Genomic DNA, 18,416 nt, shown 5'->3' with positions numbered 1-18,416 from the left:
TTCTGGGGGTTACCATTGACCAGAAATTGAACTGGACTAGCCACATAAAACAGGTCAGAGCCTAGGAATCCTGCAGCAAGTAACTCACTTCCTTACATCCGAAAGCCTGTCCACCATCTACAAGGCACAAGCCAGAAGTTTGATGGAATACTCCCCACTTTCCTGGATGATTGCAGCTCCAACAACACTCAAGAAGCTCGACACCATCTAGGACAAAGCAGTCCGCCTGATTTGCACCACATCCACAAACGTTCACTCTCTCCACCACCGACACACAGTGACAGCAGTTTGTACCATCTACAAGGTGGACTACATGAACTCACCAAAGCTATTTAGCAAACACCTTCGAAGCCCATGACCACTACCATCTGGAAAGACAAGGGCAGCAGACACATGGGAGCACCGCCACCTAGAAGTTCCCCTCCAAGCCTCTCACCATCCTGCCTTGGAAATATATTGCCGTTCCTTCACTGTCGCTGGGTCAAAATCTTGGAGCTCCCTCCCTAACAGCACTGTGGGTGTATATACACCACATGGACTGCAGCGGTTCAAGAAGGCAGCTCATCACCAGCTTCTCAAGGGGAATTAGGGATGGGCAATAAATGCTTGAATGGCAGGGCAGGCTGGAGTACCTGAATGGCCTCCATCCATTCATCATGCCTCAAACTGTTCTATTTCAAGACTTCCAGGTTACCATATTTGTACTCCAAAAAGGACACACTTTGATGTCAGTTTGTCTCTTTACAAAATGATTGCATGCTTGCTCAGAAGAAACTGAGCTTGAGTACTCTAGTTAACAATAACAGCTGACAATGACTTCCTCCTCTGTCTGCTTGGAGACATAAAAGCACTCTGCATTTTGTAATATCTTTGATTGTTTTCAGCCCTTGATGCATTAGTAGATTTTAGTAGCGTTGCTTTCACATTCAACCTCATTAACTAAACAAAAGTAATTTAAATTCAAGTCCTTTTTTTGCTTTCTATAAGTTCCTTTCAGTATAGTGACCACAAGTGACTATGAAGGACAGTGTCAACCACGAAGCTAACCTGTGAAATAGTAAGCAAGGTTTATCACCTCCATACTGTTCCCAGATCCAAATCATCCACAGGGACCAAGAACTAGTCAGTTCCCTCAACCTTTCAAACGATAGAAATAAGAAAGACTTGCATTTATATAGCACCATTGATGACCACAGGACTTCCCAAAGTGATTTACAGGCAATTAAGTATTTTTAAAATGTAGTCTGTGCTGGAATGTAGGAAATGCTGCAGCCAATTTGCACATAGCACAAACAGCAATGTGACAACGACCAGATACTGTAATGTTTTTGTGATGTTGTGATGTTGACTGACGGATAAACATTGACACGAATACTGGGAATGACACCCTGTACTTCTTGGAAATGTTTTTTTGATTTGTTCCAAGGAGATGAGTGTCACAGGCAAGGCCAGCATGTATTACCCAACCTGTATTAAGTTTATGAAGGTGGTGGTGAGCTGCCTTCTTGAACAGCTGCACTCCATGTGGTGTCGGTATACCCACGGTGCATTAGGAAGGGAGTTCCAGGATTTTGACCTGACAACAATGAAGGAATCGTGCTAGAGTTCCAAGTCAAGATGGTGTGTGGCTTGGAAGGGAACTCACAGGCGGTGGTGTTCCCACGTGTCTGCTGCCCTTTTCCTTCTAGGTGATTGAGGTCACTTATTTAGAAGGTGCTGTTGAAGGGGCCTCAGTGAGTTGCTTGTAGAAGGTACACACTGCTGTCACTGTGTGCCAGTGGTGGAGGAAGTGAAGGTTACGGGGAGAAGGCGGGAGAATGGGGTTGAGAAACTTATCAGCCATGATTGAATGGCGGCGCAGCCTCGATGGGCCGAATGGCCTAATTTCTGCTCCTATGTCTTATGGTCTTATGGTTTAAGGTGGTGGACAGGATGTCAACAAGTGGGCTGCTTTGCCCTTGATGGTGTCCAGCATCTTGAGTGTTATTGTAGCTGCACACATCCAAGCAAGTGGAGAATATTCCATCACACTATTGACTTGTGACCTGTAGATGGCAGACAGGCTTGGGGGAGTTGGGAGGTGAGTTACTCAGTGCAGAATTCCTAGCCTTTGACCTGCTCTTCTAGCCACAGTACTTATATGGCTGGTCCAGTTAGTTTCTGGTCAACAGTAATCCCTAGGATGTTGATGGTTTTGATGATAGTGTTGTAGAAATTTTTACAATGCCTGAGAGGGCAGACATAACCTCAGTTTAATGTCTCATCCAAAAGACAGACTCTCACTGGAGAGTCAGCTTTTTGACTTTTGTGCTCAGATCCCGGGGTGGGATTGTGCCATGTTGCTCACAGTACATGCACAGCCTTGCCAAGAAACCTCAATATACCAACGCTCTCTGTTGACAAGTGTCGTACAATCAACATGTACAATTACTTCATAACATAAATATCAATCTGCATTTTTGAGAGCTCAATATAAATTGATTATTAAAAATATAACGACTGAAGAATAGCAGATGGCTAAGTTGTTAAACATTTCACACATGGGCAAACAGCTTGTCTAAGCTCACACCTGAAGAATGTACAGTGAGATAATGGAGGGCCTAGAGTGAGATATTGGAGGGCCACTGACATTCCTCGAGCCAAACCTCAGCAAGGCAGGAGTGAGGGGAAACCAATGGAAAATTATAAAGTTTTAAGAAATTCCTCACAAGCTCACAACCCAAGTGCAACCAAAGACTCCGTATCTCTGAATAATGAGCTCCTCCAAGAACTATAAAATATCATTTGAATTCTCTTCCCGCTTTATTTATCAGCCCATAATCGTTTGCGTGTGTGCGCAAGGTGCATTCATTTCCTTGAATCTCAATGTAATGGTGAATCTTCTTTGCTTGTTCTTCTATCACTTTGTAATAGCCCTGATGTTTTCAAATTATTCCACGGCCTCACCCCCTTCCTATCTCTGTAACCTCCTCCAATCACCTGCTGAGACATCTGCACTCCTCTAATTCTGGCCTCTTGAGCACCCCCAATTTTCATCACTTCAGTATTGGTGGCCATATCTTCAGTTGTCTCAGCCCTAATATCTGCAATTCTGTCCCTACACCTACCGTGCCTTGCTCCTGTAAGACACCCCTTTAAATCTAGCTCCTTAACCAAACTTTGGGTTATCTGACCTAATATCTCCTTATGTGGCTGAGTCATATTTTGTTTTATAATGCTCCTGCTCTTGGGTTAGGGTTCATTATGTTAAAGGTGCTATATAAATTCAAGTTGTCACGGTTGTTGTTGGTGCAACCAGAATCCAAACTGAAATGCAGCATCACAAGGATTAACACCTGCCATTTATAGATTTTGTATTTTAACATTCAAAACAGATGGGTTTCTTCTTGGTCACCGTTCTCCCTGTTGTGCAGCAAATGGAGAAATGGATGAGGAACTGCAGCATGCAAGTTTATAATGCCCTGTTGATTAGACCGTAACTCACCTTCATTAATTATCAGCTCAGTTCCCTCCTGGAGAGAAAAATCATACCCAACAAGCCCATTATCCATCAACCTGCACTTATGCTGGTGACTGTTATTTACAACTCAGAGGTTATCATTCGGTTTAGAAATTAGATTGAGCAGTCTTTTCTGGAACTGTAATAAATCTGTCAATCTTACATGGAATCTCGAACCTATTCCTCTCTGATTCTCTTTTAGTTTTATTTTGAACCTCTTATTCAGAGGTTGAACTAATTGAGTGACAGGCCAGCAGCTAGGATTCACATACATTCTATTCTTTCAATATGTCACTTTCCCAACCAAGCATTTGACGTTTTTGCATACCTCCGTGCCCAGATGATGTTCAGTTTAGTGTTTCCTTTATCAGTGGTCACTCGTGCAGCAGTTATATTTTCTAAACATCGCTGCAAATAGAGGTACCAGTATCTGGTAGGCGGAAATCGGTTGATCACAAAAGCTGGCTGCAAATTTGAACAAGTCGTTGACAGCACTGTCAAAGATTTGGCTGAAAATCTCATGGAGAAAAGGACCTGCAGCCATTTCACAAGACCTCCAGCATTCTGTGAGGCACTAATCGTAGAATGAGCTAGCAGAGATGGAGGTCATTCGGCCCATTGTGCCCATGCTGGCTCGTTGAAAGAGCAATACAATTCGACCGCTCTGCAGGCCTTCCCCATAATTCCATAAATTTTTCAAGTATGTATCCAATTTCATTTTGAAAGATAATAGTGAATCTGCTACCACCACTCTTCCTGGCAGTGCAATCACTGGATAAAAAAATGTTTTCCTCATATCACCTCTGCTTCACTCACCAGTGACCTTAAGAATTGGACACTACAGGCCTAGAAAGCACAAGTGCTCATTGGAAGGTTGATTCATGCTTCTCAGTGTAGAGGATTGCCAGTAGAAATGTCATTGCCACACAGCCTATTTTTGCAAAGCCTATATTACTCTAGTGTTCCAGTACCCGCATCAGTTTGTATGGTTCGGGACCATCATTGTTAAATAAAAAAGACAATGATCGTACATGAATAAAATAATGTAGCTGTTTTTTGAATGTCAGAAAGTTATGTGCCTATAATGGAAAGTTCTGTAGGATTTAGGTTCATGGGGAAGAATTATCCCCCCATTGGGGGGTGGGGGGGGAAGTGCAGGAGTGGGTGCACTTCCGATCGTCACCGCCAATTGGGGGCCCACCGCCATTTTACGTGGATAGGCCAATCAAGGCTCCCTGTGCAGGCGGAGGGGTGGAATTCCCTCAGCCGGGAGTGTGCTCTTTCGCGCCTGCACACGAAAGAACGCACTGATCTCCCTGAGGCTAAGTGCTGCCTCAGGGACATCGGCGTCAAATTTAAAAATGGTGAAGGGACAAGAAATAAAATTTTCCAGACATGTCCCCTCATGTGAACTGTCACATGAGTTGGGACATGTCCATCTCTTTCAACCAAACATTTATTAAATTTTTAAAAACCCTCATGAAACCTCATCCCGCCCGTGGATGAGGTTTCAGGTTTTTTCTGAAGCCTGCCAGGGCTCCCGGCCTGCCCGCCAACCCTAAGCTTGGTTGGGCAGATCCATGAATGAGCTTAATTACTTTTTAAATGGCCTCAATAGGCTGTTGACTGGCCGGCAGGCGAACAGCTGATACGGCTGCGCCCCCGCTGACCTGAAAATTGAAATGAGGCGGGGTGACGTTGGGAGTTCCGCCTGACAGCATCCCAAGTCGTTTTACAAGTTGGCGAGCGAGGGGAAGGGTCCATTCACCGACCTAAATATCCTGGCCACAGTTTCTGGAAACTGGGCTTGAATTCAGCGCAGGATCGTGGGATGAAAGTCTACTTTTGCAGATGGCTGTAAAGACGTGCTGTCAAATGTCTTTAGGGGATTGAAATCCTGGTGGAGATGAGCACACATAACAAAACAATCCCATTCGCAATCAAAGAGAGTTGGATAGGGAGTAGGAACACACAAAATTGGCAAGCAGGAAAATGCCAGCTGTGCCCATCAAGCTTGTCTTATGATATGATGACTGGACCAATCATCTCTAAATATACCTTCCACCCACCTCACACCAGCCCCCCGCAGTCATGTAATCACTTGCAAGAGGCAAAGGTAGAAGCCTATTGCAGTGATAATGTTCTTTCATGGTTTGATTGGTGGCACAGTTGGGGGAGAGTCTTATTGCAAACTAGCACCATAAAGATAGCAGAGTATTTTCTAAATTTTCTATTTATAACCAAATTGTAAATGTATTTAAGAACATAGAAGTAGGAGCAGCAGGAGACCATTCAGCCGCTCAAGCCTGCTCTGCCATTCAATGAGATCATGGCTGAACCTCTACCTTAATATTATTTTCCTGCACTATCCCCATATCATTTGATCTTTCTAATATGTAGAAATCTATCAATCTCAGTCTTGAACATACTCAATGACTAAGCCTCCGCAGCCCTCAGGCTGTGATTCATCACCCTCTGAGTGAAGAAATTCCTCCTCATCTCACAACTGAACGGCCTTAATCTGAGGATCATTATTTCAAATAATAATCTGTGAGGGATATATTGCCAAATCTAGTAACAAGGGGGACACTACACCCCTATCCAGGTAGACTACACTGGTTCAATCATTGATTCATACAATCCTATGCTCAACTCCAATACTTGGCAATAATAGTGAATTAGCGTTATGCTGCCAAATACTGAAGTCCTTTACCTTGGTGAGAACATAAATTTATTCAGAAAGCATTTGGCAGAAGGAATATGTCACTGACCTGTCAATCAACTAGCTGAAACCTAGCTCCTAGGTGCTAATTGCATAGTAATTGCTATGGTATTGCAGCCTACGCAAGAAATTTCTATTTTATGCTGTAAGATGGCTTATACTGCAGTGTGTGACAAAATGCCAGACAATTATATTGTGCCTGGAACACATATTAAATTAAATTATACAACACATGCTCTAAATGATTGTGCTCTTCAACATACAGTGTAAGTGTGACTTTCAGAGAGAATAACATGAGACAGCCCAAGCAGGGTGTTAGATCTTGACAATCAGCTTCGTTACTGAGTAGGAACTGGCCCACAACCTTGTGCAAGGTACCATTCCAAGTTTGCAACATTGCCAAGGGGCCTCTAGATGAAAATTACCACTGAAATCAACAGAATGTTCCAATTCAGAAAGGTTAGAATAAAAACCTAGGAGAAAAGGCACAGGAAACAAGAGGTTAAAAAGTAGAGGTGGTGATGTAGATTTTCATGTGATTGCTTCCTTCAGGCGATGGGGGGAGTCAGAGTGAGATGAGGGAGGCCTGAACTGTTTCAAGGTCGGGCCCCAGTAGTGACTTGTGCTTTCAGAGCTGAAAGGAGTGAGCAGAAAACCCTAATTATAGCCCCATAAAAATGGTTTACAAATCATGTGCACGGCCTGCATTGGTCCCTATATTTTCTATGCCTGCCATTGTGTTAGTGGTAGATAGCCCTCCTTGTCAAATTACTCTTCTGATGCAAACAAAAGTTATGTCAGGCCCCAAATATTTTTTACTTTACTTTCTCATAGGGCGTGAGCATTGCTCACTATACACCATCATTTGTTGCCCATGTCTACTTGCCCTTGAACGGAGTGGCTTGTTAAGCCATTGCACTTAAGAGTTAACCACACTGCTGTGGGCCTGGGGTCACATGTAGGCCAGACCAAATAAGGATGGCAGATTTCCTTCCCTAAAGGCCATTTGTGAACCATTTAGGTTTTTAGAGCAATCAGTGACAGTTATCATGGTTGTTATTACTAAGACAGCTTTATATTCCAGATTAATTAATTGAACTTAAATTCCACCAGCTGCAATGGTGGGATTTGAACCCATGCATCCAGAGAAATAACCTGGGCCCCTAGATTACTAGTTCAACAACATTACCACTAGACCACCATATTTTCAGGCATTGAGAAAGGTGAATGCCAATGTGACAATCCTTCATTGTCAAAGCAAACCATCTTAAAACGAATGGAAGAAAGACTGAAACAAAAACAGAAACAGAAATACCTGGAAAAAACTCAGCAGGTCTGGCAGCATCGGCGGAGAAGAGCATAGTTGATGTTTCGAGTCCTCATGACCCTTCAACAGAACTAAGTAAAAATAGGAAAGGGGTGAAATATAAGCTGGTTTAAGGGGCAGGGGGTGGGGGGGGGGGGGAGAGAGAGAGAGAGAGAGAGAGAGAGAGAGAGAGAGAAGAGGGGAGTTGTTGGGACAAGCAGCCAGTGATAGGAGGAGATAACCAAAAGATGTCACAGACAAAAGAACAAAGAGGTGTTGAAGGTGGTGATATTATCTAAAGGAATGTGCTAATTAAGAATGGAGAGCAGGACAAGCAAGGTACAGATAGCTGTAGTGGGGGTGGGGTGAAATAAGGCTAAAAGGGCATAAAAGGTATAGATAAACGATGGATGGAAATACATTTAAGAATAAGGGAAATAGGTGGGAAAATCTATATCTTTTATGCCCTTTTAGTCTTATTTCACCCCACCTCCACTAGAGCTATCTGTACCTTGCTTGTCATGCTCTCCACTCTTAATTAGCACATTCCTTTAGATAATATCACCACCTTCAACACCTCTTTGTTCTTTTGTCTGTGACATCTTTTGGTTATCTCCTCCTATCACTGGCTGCTTATCCCAACAACCCTGCCCCCCTCCCTAAACCAGCTTATATTTCACCCCTTTCCTATTTTTACTTAGTTCTGTTGAAGGGTCATGAGGACTCGAAATGTCAACTGTGCTCTTCTCCGCCGATGCTGCCAGATCTGCTGAGTTTTTCCAGGTATTTCTGTTTCTGTTTTTGTTTTGGATTTCCAGCATCCGCAGTTTTTTGTTTTTATCTGGAAGAAAGACTGATATGTCTATAGATACGACAAATCCAAGGAGGTCTGTGCATCAACCCATTATCAGTGTACATGAAGGACAGAACAAAAATGCCATTTTTGGTACTCTGATTTTACAGCAACAGTAAGTATACACAACAATGATTGTGCAGTTACTGATTTCTAGTTGATGAACATTTTTCATTACTTCACTTGCATTTTAATCATAACCTTCGTACAGGGTTAATTGTTGTAAGATTTCTGGCAGTTTTAAAAGGACAATGGTTTAAGACATCACCAGGCTGGACAACTTCCAAACATAGAGTGAGCTTATGAAGTAAGGTGGGTGGACCTCTAATCTTCAGCTCTGCTTTCTGCAGAGAAAAGGGTTCTTTTAATGTAATGGAACCATGGTTGTTTCATGTTTATAAAGCTCTGCAATAAAGGTAATGGGAGTGAATTTCGTCTCCATAGTGCCAGCTCTTCAGTCTGCACCCAGCAGCCACTTCTGGTTACGGCCTGTGTAGCATGCCATCTTGAGAAGGGTGCCTACATGTATGTCCTCAGGATGTGCTGGAAGTCGCTGAACTATCCTGATGTCACACAGCCTTGCAGATTGATGTGATGCCCATTTCCCCAGTTTGGACAATGCAGGCCCATTGTACCAATTTACTCATCACTCACCAAAAACCAGGCATTCAGCCTCAAGAGGGGCCCGGCGCTAGCACTTAACTGACAATTAAGGTGATTTTTAAGAACTTCTGGGATTGCAAAGTGTCTTAAATACTTTGTAGTGTTTTTGGAGGAGCTGCCTTGAATTCCTGAATTTAGCAGGGAGAGCTGCTGCATCCTCACAGGGAGAATGGAAGAGTAGGTAGGTGACCTGTCTGCTCAAAGACTGCAACCAGAGCCAGGGAAAGAAATCATGGGCCCTGGTGCTTCTTCTGTTCCTGGGTCCCTTATCCCAAAACCTCCCGCCCCCCGCAACACCCATCCCTTTAACATTCCCCCTCACATCCTTTGGGTGCCTAGAATTGTGAACCATAGTCACAGTTGGGGCTGGACCATTTTATATAGCTTTAGAAAAACTTCATGGCTTTTGTACTCTATGCGTCTATTTATAAAGCCCATCAGTTTCAGTATGACGCATTTTACAACCATGGCTTTGTCAGACAGTTACACACAAATTGGTCATTCATGTTATGCAACTAGCTCTGCTTCTTTGAACCTGGCCCTGTGAAACATTTGGAAAGCAACATACTAAAGACTTGAACCTCACAAGCACCGCAAACAACAACCTCATGTACAAATGAGAATATCTTGAACTAACAGTGACATATTCTATTGATGCAAGACTCCAGATTTCATTTCCAAGTTTAAAAATGGCATAATCTTTCAGTAAATTAACACCAACCAACTCACCTACAATAATGTGCTATTTCTATCCACATAAGTGGGCTTTGTTAACAGAAAAATTACACCTTGCGCTGAGTGCTAAATATTTTCTCACTTTAATTTGAAACTAATCACACTTACAAATTCCCAGTGTAGAGCAATAATAGGAAAGCGAAGTACTACAGATGCTGGAAATCTGAAATATAAGCAGTAAATGCTGGAAATACTCAGCAGGCCAGATAGCATCTGGGGAGAGAGAAACTGAGTCAATGCTTCAGGTCCATGATTTCACTAATTTTGACAAAGGATCACTGATCTCTGTTTCTCTCTACACAGATGCCACCAGACGTACTGTGCATTTCCAACACTTCCCATTCCTATTGAAACAAAAATAACCCCTTTTGCCAGCCCTGCAAAAAACAGTCAGACTTCTCATGAGCCTCTCATTCCTCTTCAGCAGGAAACCCAGCAGCAGCTGCCTGAGATCTGGTTTGGTACAACATTAAACATGAATTTCAAAAAAATAGTTAAGGTATGAAGAAAACATAAACAGCTTGCCAAGCAAAAGAAAAATCAATATCAAAGCAATAAATTGACAATTTTAAAAAAAGTTAATAAAAATGACCATTACAAAATGTGAAGCAGCAGAACTAACTAATAAAAACTTCTTGCATTTTCGCTTACCAAGCAGAGCTAGAGATAGACCCCATGTCCTGGTCACCAGGGAAGGAGGAGGGGACCAGTACAGAGCTAAGAAGTTGGGTTGAACTAACACCTTGCATTTGCCTCTGGGGGTGCACACTCTGAGTTGGCCACGGCTGAGTTCATCAAAATGGAGGTTGGAAATATGTTGCCTTTCAGCCTGAGGTTTTGTCCTCACCTGGCCCAGTGTGTGGATAGATTTTTGGGGAGTAAGGAGTAAGAGGACAAGATGGTGTGTGTGCATATGTGTGTGTGTGTGTGTCCAGCTCACTCCCAGTCTCAGGGTTTTCACTCTCTTGCACACATACTCACTTGCTCACTCCAACCCCCACACACACACATACACACTCACTCTGTCACACACAAACTCACTCACTTTCTTTCACACATACAATCTCACTTTCACACACACTCTCACTCTCCCTCACACACACTGACTCTCACACATACTCACTCTCACTCTCTCTCTCACAAACACACACTCTCATTTTCTATCACAGACACACACGTACAGTCTCACCTCCTTTCTTTTGGATTCTGTACTTTTAGATACACCAAGCATTTGTTTATCTATTTTTATGGCCCTCTGCATTTCTGCTCCATCTTTTTAACAATAACCCTCTGCTTCATTTAACATCTTACATTTTTGAGGCTTACATTTCCTTTTCTTATTCTTTCTTCCAAAGTCTACCACTTCAAGCTTTTCTATGTTGAACTGCATCTGCCCAATCGTTGACTCTTTCTGCATCGTACAAGTCTACGTCCTGCCCTGGTCTTTCACAATCAGCATCAGTCTCTAAGTCCCGAGATCAGGAGGTCTGGAGATTAACATCACTGAGGAGGAGTTCGGGAGGGCTGTGAAGGTGGCAGACGTTCTTCTGCTCAACCCTGCCTAACGCTCCAACTGCCCCAGGCTTCGCACTTGCTGCAACTGCCGCTCCTCATAGCCTCCCCAGCCTGCACCGCCATCTTGACTCCTGCAGTCCTTTGGTGACCCGGTGCCTGCGCGGCAGGGTGAGAGCACAGCCAAGTGAGAGCTACATCACCCAGAATGCAACCTGGCTGTCAAAACAAACGGCCACACGGACTCGGGCTCTCCCTCCAGGACAATTGGATCTCGAGCGCTGTGGAGCTTTGTCCCGGAGTGGAGCGCCCACCGCACGCTTGTGTGTGGTCTCAACGAGGTGTGAGGCAGCCACATGAGAGGGGGGGGGGGGGGGGGGTGCAGTGCTGTCTAAGCCTGGGCCAACCACCCCCACCCCCGGCCCGCTCGAAGGCACAGGCACCGGTGATTAGCACCGTTTGCACTTCCCTCTCCTGGGCCCTGACTGCAACCCTAGTGCTGTAGTCCCTCTGGCACCTGCAGCTTGACAGGGCGATGAGAGGGTAGGCTCTGCGCGATACATTCTGTCTTAGAGCCAAACTCCTCCATGCTCCTTGAGAGTGACAGAAGGCCTTCTGGAAGGCCAGCCATTGCACCCAGTATCACAATGTGCATGTCCATCAGCATTCTCCAGCATGCTGCCTCTTTCAGTTCCTCATCTGAGTCCCCTATAGCGGGCCACTTTGCAACCATGCTATCTAATGAGCTGGCAAATGAACAGTCCTTTACTCCTGGCATAGCTGCAGCCCACTTGTGCCCAATGACTCACCATGTGCTGATCCCAACCCTACTCTAGCCTCCAAGACACGTGCAGTTCCAATGTCCTAGCTGGTGGCTGCGAGTTTCAGATCAAGCGACGGTGCCTCTTCATCAATGCTGTTGCTGCTGCTCTCTCTCCTTTTCCTCCTTGGCTGCTGTGGCTGGGCAGGCTGCAGCTCTCAGGTGCCTGAAAGCAGGAACTCAGATGGGGAAGGCTGGGGTGAGGGAAGGCAGTTGGGGTTGGAAGGAAGACGTCCATAGTCAAACCAGCAGCAGCATACTCTTCAAGCCAGATAGCACGATGAGGATGAGCTGGAGTTGAGAAGGGACATGAGGTAGGAACATACAGTCATCCTCAGTGTTCTCAGTGATGCCAGATACCATGGGTTCTGTCACAGCCCGTCCCATGATGCTGAGAGTCATTCCCTCTGTAGGGCTCAGGAGATTCAGACGTCCTTGTCCCCTGTTGGTACTGCTCTGCTCCCTTCCATTGTGTGTCACCTTGTTCTGCAAGAGAGAGGGAAGAATGTCACTGATTGTGGCATTCTGTGTTTAGGTGATGTGTCTGCCATAATTCAATAGCTAGAGGTATGCAAAGGCAGCGAGAGGTGGGCATGAGGCTGGCAGCAGTGGTAGGTCTGTGAGCCTGAGGTAGTGCATTTGGATGTTAGGTGTGCATCCTGATCGCTGAGTAATAGGTGTACATTGTGCTGCATCGAGCAGCTTGAGAGGTTGGTAGTGTAAGTAGTAGGAGATGCCAAGTGAAGATGCATCTACTGACCTTGACCATCTATGTCAGGTCATTAGACTTCTTGTGGTACATTTGCCAGGTCCTGGGTGTCAGATTCTGGGAATTGACTTCCCTGGTCATCTGGTCCCAATCCCTTCTGAGCCAATCCTTGAGGAATTCTTGGCACCCACGGAAACATGGTGCCCCCCACCATCTGCCCATCTCCATCACTAAAGCCTCCAGTGCCACATCCAAGACCCTGGAGACCCTCTCTGTCCTGGGTCCTATTTTCCTTGTTTAGAATTGCAGCAACAAAACTTGGCAGCAGCCTCCTGCCAGTCAGTGCACCTTCCATTTAAGAGTGACAGACCGCGTTTAAGAACAGAAGGCTGGCTGCACCATGTGCTGTTAGCACAATGCTGTTGGGCCCCCTGCTGAGCGCAAAGGCAAGCTGCAGCATGGGGGCCATTCTGCCCTACCCTATAGCCATGACAATGAGGTGGCAGCGCCAAATTTTGGAGCTGCCCACCTTCACAGGAACCGACACAAGCAGGTCATGAATTGCCTGATTAATGGCATGATCCAATTTTCAGGCCTATTTTTCTCCACTTTCACCTTCCTTTGCTTGGAGCCATCGGTTTAGTATCAGTAGCCATCACTGTATTCTCCAGTGCTAAGGTGTGAAATGACTCAGCTCCTGAATTCCTTTGGCCTTGATGGTAATTTTGAGTATGACTCACTTAACAAGTGAATTTGATCCCCTGCAGGAGATAACAGCCACCTCCCAGCAACCATCTCTGTTTTTTCCACAACAAGCCTTAATGGATTTCCTGGCATCAGTTCAACTTCAGTTCAACGCACAAAGATTTAAAAATGCAAGAGGGCCTGTAGCATAAAGTGTGTTGCTGCTGTCTGTCCACATGTGGACTGTACGTATCACCTTGGCTCCAGTTGGTAGCCCAGTTACCTCAGAAATTTGGAGCTTATCATTTGGCTACAACTCCAGTGCCATACTGCCAGAATGCTAGATTTTTGGAAGCACGACACTCCAGGTGAATTGCTAAACTTGTCTGTTCAGGTGGATACTAAAGGATTTCCCTGGGAATCGCAGAGGCATGATCCTGATGTCGGGGGGAGGATAACCGGCAGCCGATCTGACCACAGCCCCATCACTGGGATTTAAAAGGTCCAAAGCAAATGGAACAGATTCCCAGTAAGCACTGTACTCCAGTCTAGCGTCATGCCCCCAGCCAACTCGCCCTCCCTGAGCTCAAAGACTTTTGGAGCCACAGCATTTTAAATGCCAGCCTGTTGGCAGACTTGATCTTAAAAATGGAGGTGCATTGATAGAGTAAGTAGGGAGAACCTATTTCCATTAGCATGGGGGTCAGCGACCAGGCAACACAGGCCAAACATCCATGGGATGATGAGGATAATTATTTCTTATGACCTGAATGCATAATTTGAAAAGATGGTGGTAGCAGGTTCAGTCATAACTGCTTGGTGGGGGCAAGGGGTTATAAGCAGAGTTAGCTGTGGGAGTTGTCTCTGACCCCTGAAGGAGGAGGAGATGGTGGGATTTATTTCTGCTCAGTGGTTGGAACTATGGAGCTGTATTTCTGTTCATCTGGGAGGGTGGGGGGCAGAGGAGGGAACAGGATTCCTTTTATATTTTCCTTTAATTTTTACATTGCACTCTCCATTTCCGGGCCACCAATGCAGCATCACTCCAGGAATCTGACTCTCTCTGACTTACAGAAGGTAACGCTCATTTGTAATGCGGAGATGCTGCATTTTGAGTTAACGTTTTCATGTGGCCTATTCCTATTTAGACTTTTTTGATGGACTCATTTGGGTTAAGAGATAAATTTTAGATGGTATCATCAATGCAGTTAACATGTTATATAATATTATGCCATCCATTCCTTATAGTTGCGGCCAATAATCCTCAGACTGCTCGTGTTTAATGTATAATAGAAAACAGTCAGCAACTTTCAAATGACTTCAATTGGCCATGAATATTCTACCTCGTTTTTGAGTGGGGCCAAATTGTCCCTGTGTTTATGAAAGCTATGAGCAGGATTTTTACCTCGTCGGGTGGTTGTGGGGGCCAGGCCCGGGGGTGGTTATGGAATTGCCCACCGCCCGCGATTGGGTCCCGACCACCATTTCACGCTGGCTGGCAAATTAACGGCCAGCCAGCATGAATTGCAGCGCTGTCGGGGTGGGGGAGGTAGGAGGGTGAGAATGGAAGTTTGCGCATGCGCAGGGGGAGCGCGCACTGAAAGCTCCCTGAAGGCACAGAGCTGCCTCAGGGAGCTGAAGAATTTTAAAAACACGAATAAAGAATTTAAAAATGTTAAAAACACGTGACTCTGTCGCATGAACAGGGACAAGTTACAAATGAGTTTTAAAAGGTATTTTTTAATCACTGGTTGAAACCTCATCCTGCCCACGGATGAGGTTACGTAAAAAATCCAAAGGCCTCTTAATTGTTGGCCGGCACGCTGCTGCCTCTCACGCATGCCCACCAAGCGAAATATTGCGAGAGTGCGCGATGATGTCAGGACACTCACCTAACGTCATCACACGCTATTTTATGCTCATTCAGATCAGGCACGCGCCCGCCTGACAAGGGAAAATTTCTGCCCTATATGTGCACTTCAGATACAGTCGTTACTTCCACCTACGATTGCTATGCATTCCAGTAAAATCAGTTTTGTCTATCCCATTTCCGTGCACGAGAATCGCACCTGCCCTAATTCTTTGTGCTTAATTGAGAGGAAAGAGATGACACACATTCACTGTCTTTTCAGATACACCTTATAGATCCCGCCAGTAGATTATTACCAAGCATATCTAACACTGTCTTCATGCACCAATGGCATCCGTAGATTATATTTTTCCAAAAGGAAACATCTTGATTATAAATCTTTTGCTAACCAAAACATACAGTTGCTTGGATGTAATAAGAATATATCCAACTATGCATCTCTTGGAGAGCCCTGGAAGTTCATCAGGAAGTTGAGACTACTCTGGTATGCATTTTCTACTGTGCAATGTTGAACTAAAAATGTGCCTTTATTCTGGAAGTGTGTATTGTTGAACATAAAAAAGTAGACCCTATATTAAGCATGGAATACTGATACACTCGTCTTAAGCATCTAAAGCATTCATTCAAAATACCTTTCTCTGCTAATTTAGTGGAGCCTTTAACCCATTTAAAATAAACACAGTAACACCACCACTAGGATAGCAGAGAGAAGGAGTTCAGAAGAAAATGTTTAATATATGGACACTGGTATCTTACAGGGTAACTTCAGGCCATTAGAGTTTGACAAGTGCTTCTGACATTCTCAAGGTTCATCCTGAATGGAGTAAGATAACAGCAGGGACACTCAGGGAATTGTTTGTCTGCCTGTACTGCTGCATTTATGTTGCAAAATGGGGCGGTCAGCGATTTATTTATCGAAAACCCACTGCGCACTCTCTGCCTGAAGACCTCCCGGCCCAATTTTTAAGCCGATCTCGAGGTAGACAGCCCGAAACATGCGGTGCGTGCAAAATGGGAGTCTTTTGCTGATTGTTGGACCCTGACGCAATTTGCAGGTGGCGGCGGGCAGAATGGCTGACCATTCCAATATCGCTTCCCATGAAGTCCGTGGCACTAAATTAAGTGTGGCTCAGAAGAAAAAGAATGAACTCACCTTCCTGACTGCACAAAAAATCACCCCTTTCATTATTGGCCTCCCCTCCCCCAACCCGTTTAATTTATGATTTCCAGTTAAGCTCCACAGATAAACGATTTCCCACCTTTCCTCTGCAGACAAGTGAGCTGCTTGCCAGCATCATTGAGCACCAGCAGCTTGCTCAAGCTTTGCAAATAAATCCCAGCCATAAAAATGGTTCTGGTCTCCTAAGTGTTCCATAGGGCTGACAGGACAATCACTTCGCCCACTGCCTTCCAAAAGACGCTGAAGTCAAAAATCGGCTTCATCAGGTTAGCAAATAAAGAGTTTCTTGTGGACATAAAACAAAAATGTTCAACTCTTAGCGGTTTCTCAACTTGAAGAATAACTAACTTCTTACATGCAATTTTTATCCAAATGATTTTCATGATATGACATTTTTTTCTTAAAGTAAATGCTCTACACATCAAGTCACTAAGCAGACTAATATCAAAGATCTTGGTTTTATGAAAACATACATGATATAAATATATCAGATACTGATAATGCAATTACATATTTTACATGAATCGACGGTTGGAAATTATTTTACTGAAGATTTGTATAAATCTGCTACAGATAATATTACAGTTAAAATTTAAATCAATATGAAGTATATTGAAGCCAGTAAGAAATATGTTCTGTACAATAAATTCATCTGTAAATTCTTCATTTCTCCCTATCGTATTGAAATAAGAGACAGGTCAAATGGAAGTTGCTGAATTCCCAGAGAGCTAGTTCTTGCAATCAAGCCTTAGAACTATCTGCCATTCAGGCTTTCTTCCTTAGCTGCTAAGCATTTGTTGGTCTTCAGCTGGGATTGTCTATGGAACACTGCCTGGAGTGAAGCTTTTTATTGAGATCTTGGTGTGGACAAGCTGACAGATCACAAAGACTTCCACTCTCAAAGACTTGCCCTTCATGAAACCCCCAAGCTCTTTACAGCCAATGAAGTCCTTTTTGAATTGTGGAAACTGTTGCAATGAAAAAAAAAATGGCAGCCAATTTGCTCAGACCAAGCTCCTATGCAGCAATTTGATAATGACCAGATAATCTGTTTTGGTGATGTTGTTGGGGGATAAATATTGGTCAGGGCAGTGGGAGAATTCACCTGCTCTTCTTTGAAATAATAGCATGGGATCTTCTGTGCCCACCTGAGAGGGTAGGTGGGGCCTTGATTTCATGCAACTATGCAACACTCCCTCTGAACTATGGTGAGCACTAGCCTGGATTTTGTGGACCTTGTGACACAGAAGTGAGAGTTCTACTAACTGAGCTACAGCTGATATGCACCGCACCTCTTGCAGCCTTTTCATAGGGTAAGGCTGCCAGCAACATAAAATTAAACTTTAATTATCCTGGCTAATTAAAAGTGATGATTAAGAGTGAAGAGATTTGTCTTTTTAGCTATTCTGATATTGGAAGATATGTTCACATTTTAAAATTCAGAGCAATGCAGCTAATATAATTGTGGTACATCCACCCAAGTCAATTACTGGCCACAGGAATATCAGCATTGACAAATAGAATGTAAAGTAATGCTTTCAATACCTGAAAGAATATAGGTGTAGAATGTAATCAGTGTGTGGAAGTGTGTAACATGAAAAGGCCACTCACCCATTTAATCCAACGTGGGCTCTAGTCAATGCATTCAGCCTTCTCTTTGAGCTGAGGAGACTTCCCCCTCAATCTTGTTTCTCCTTCAACAAATGATGGCTGTTAGTTGGTCTCTTCAACCATGAGTCTTTGATTTAGTGGCATAGAATGAATGCGTGTCCTGAATGTGTCTAACTAAAATTAATCATATCAACCTCCCTTCCCCCTACATTGCTGTTTGAAATCCACGATGCATCACAATGTTAGATCTTT

Source organism: Carcharodon carcharias, chromosome 6, assembly GCF_017639515.1.
Source record: "Carcharodon carcharias isolate sCarCar2 chromosome 6, sCarCar2.pri, whole genome shotgun sequence".
In the NCBI taxonomy this organism is placed as follows: Eukaryota; Metazoa; Chordata; class Chondrichthyes; order Lamniformes; family Lamnidae; genus Carcharodon; species Carcharodon carcharias.
This window is presented reverse-complemented; position numbering follows the sequence as displayed.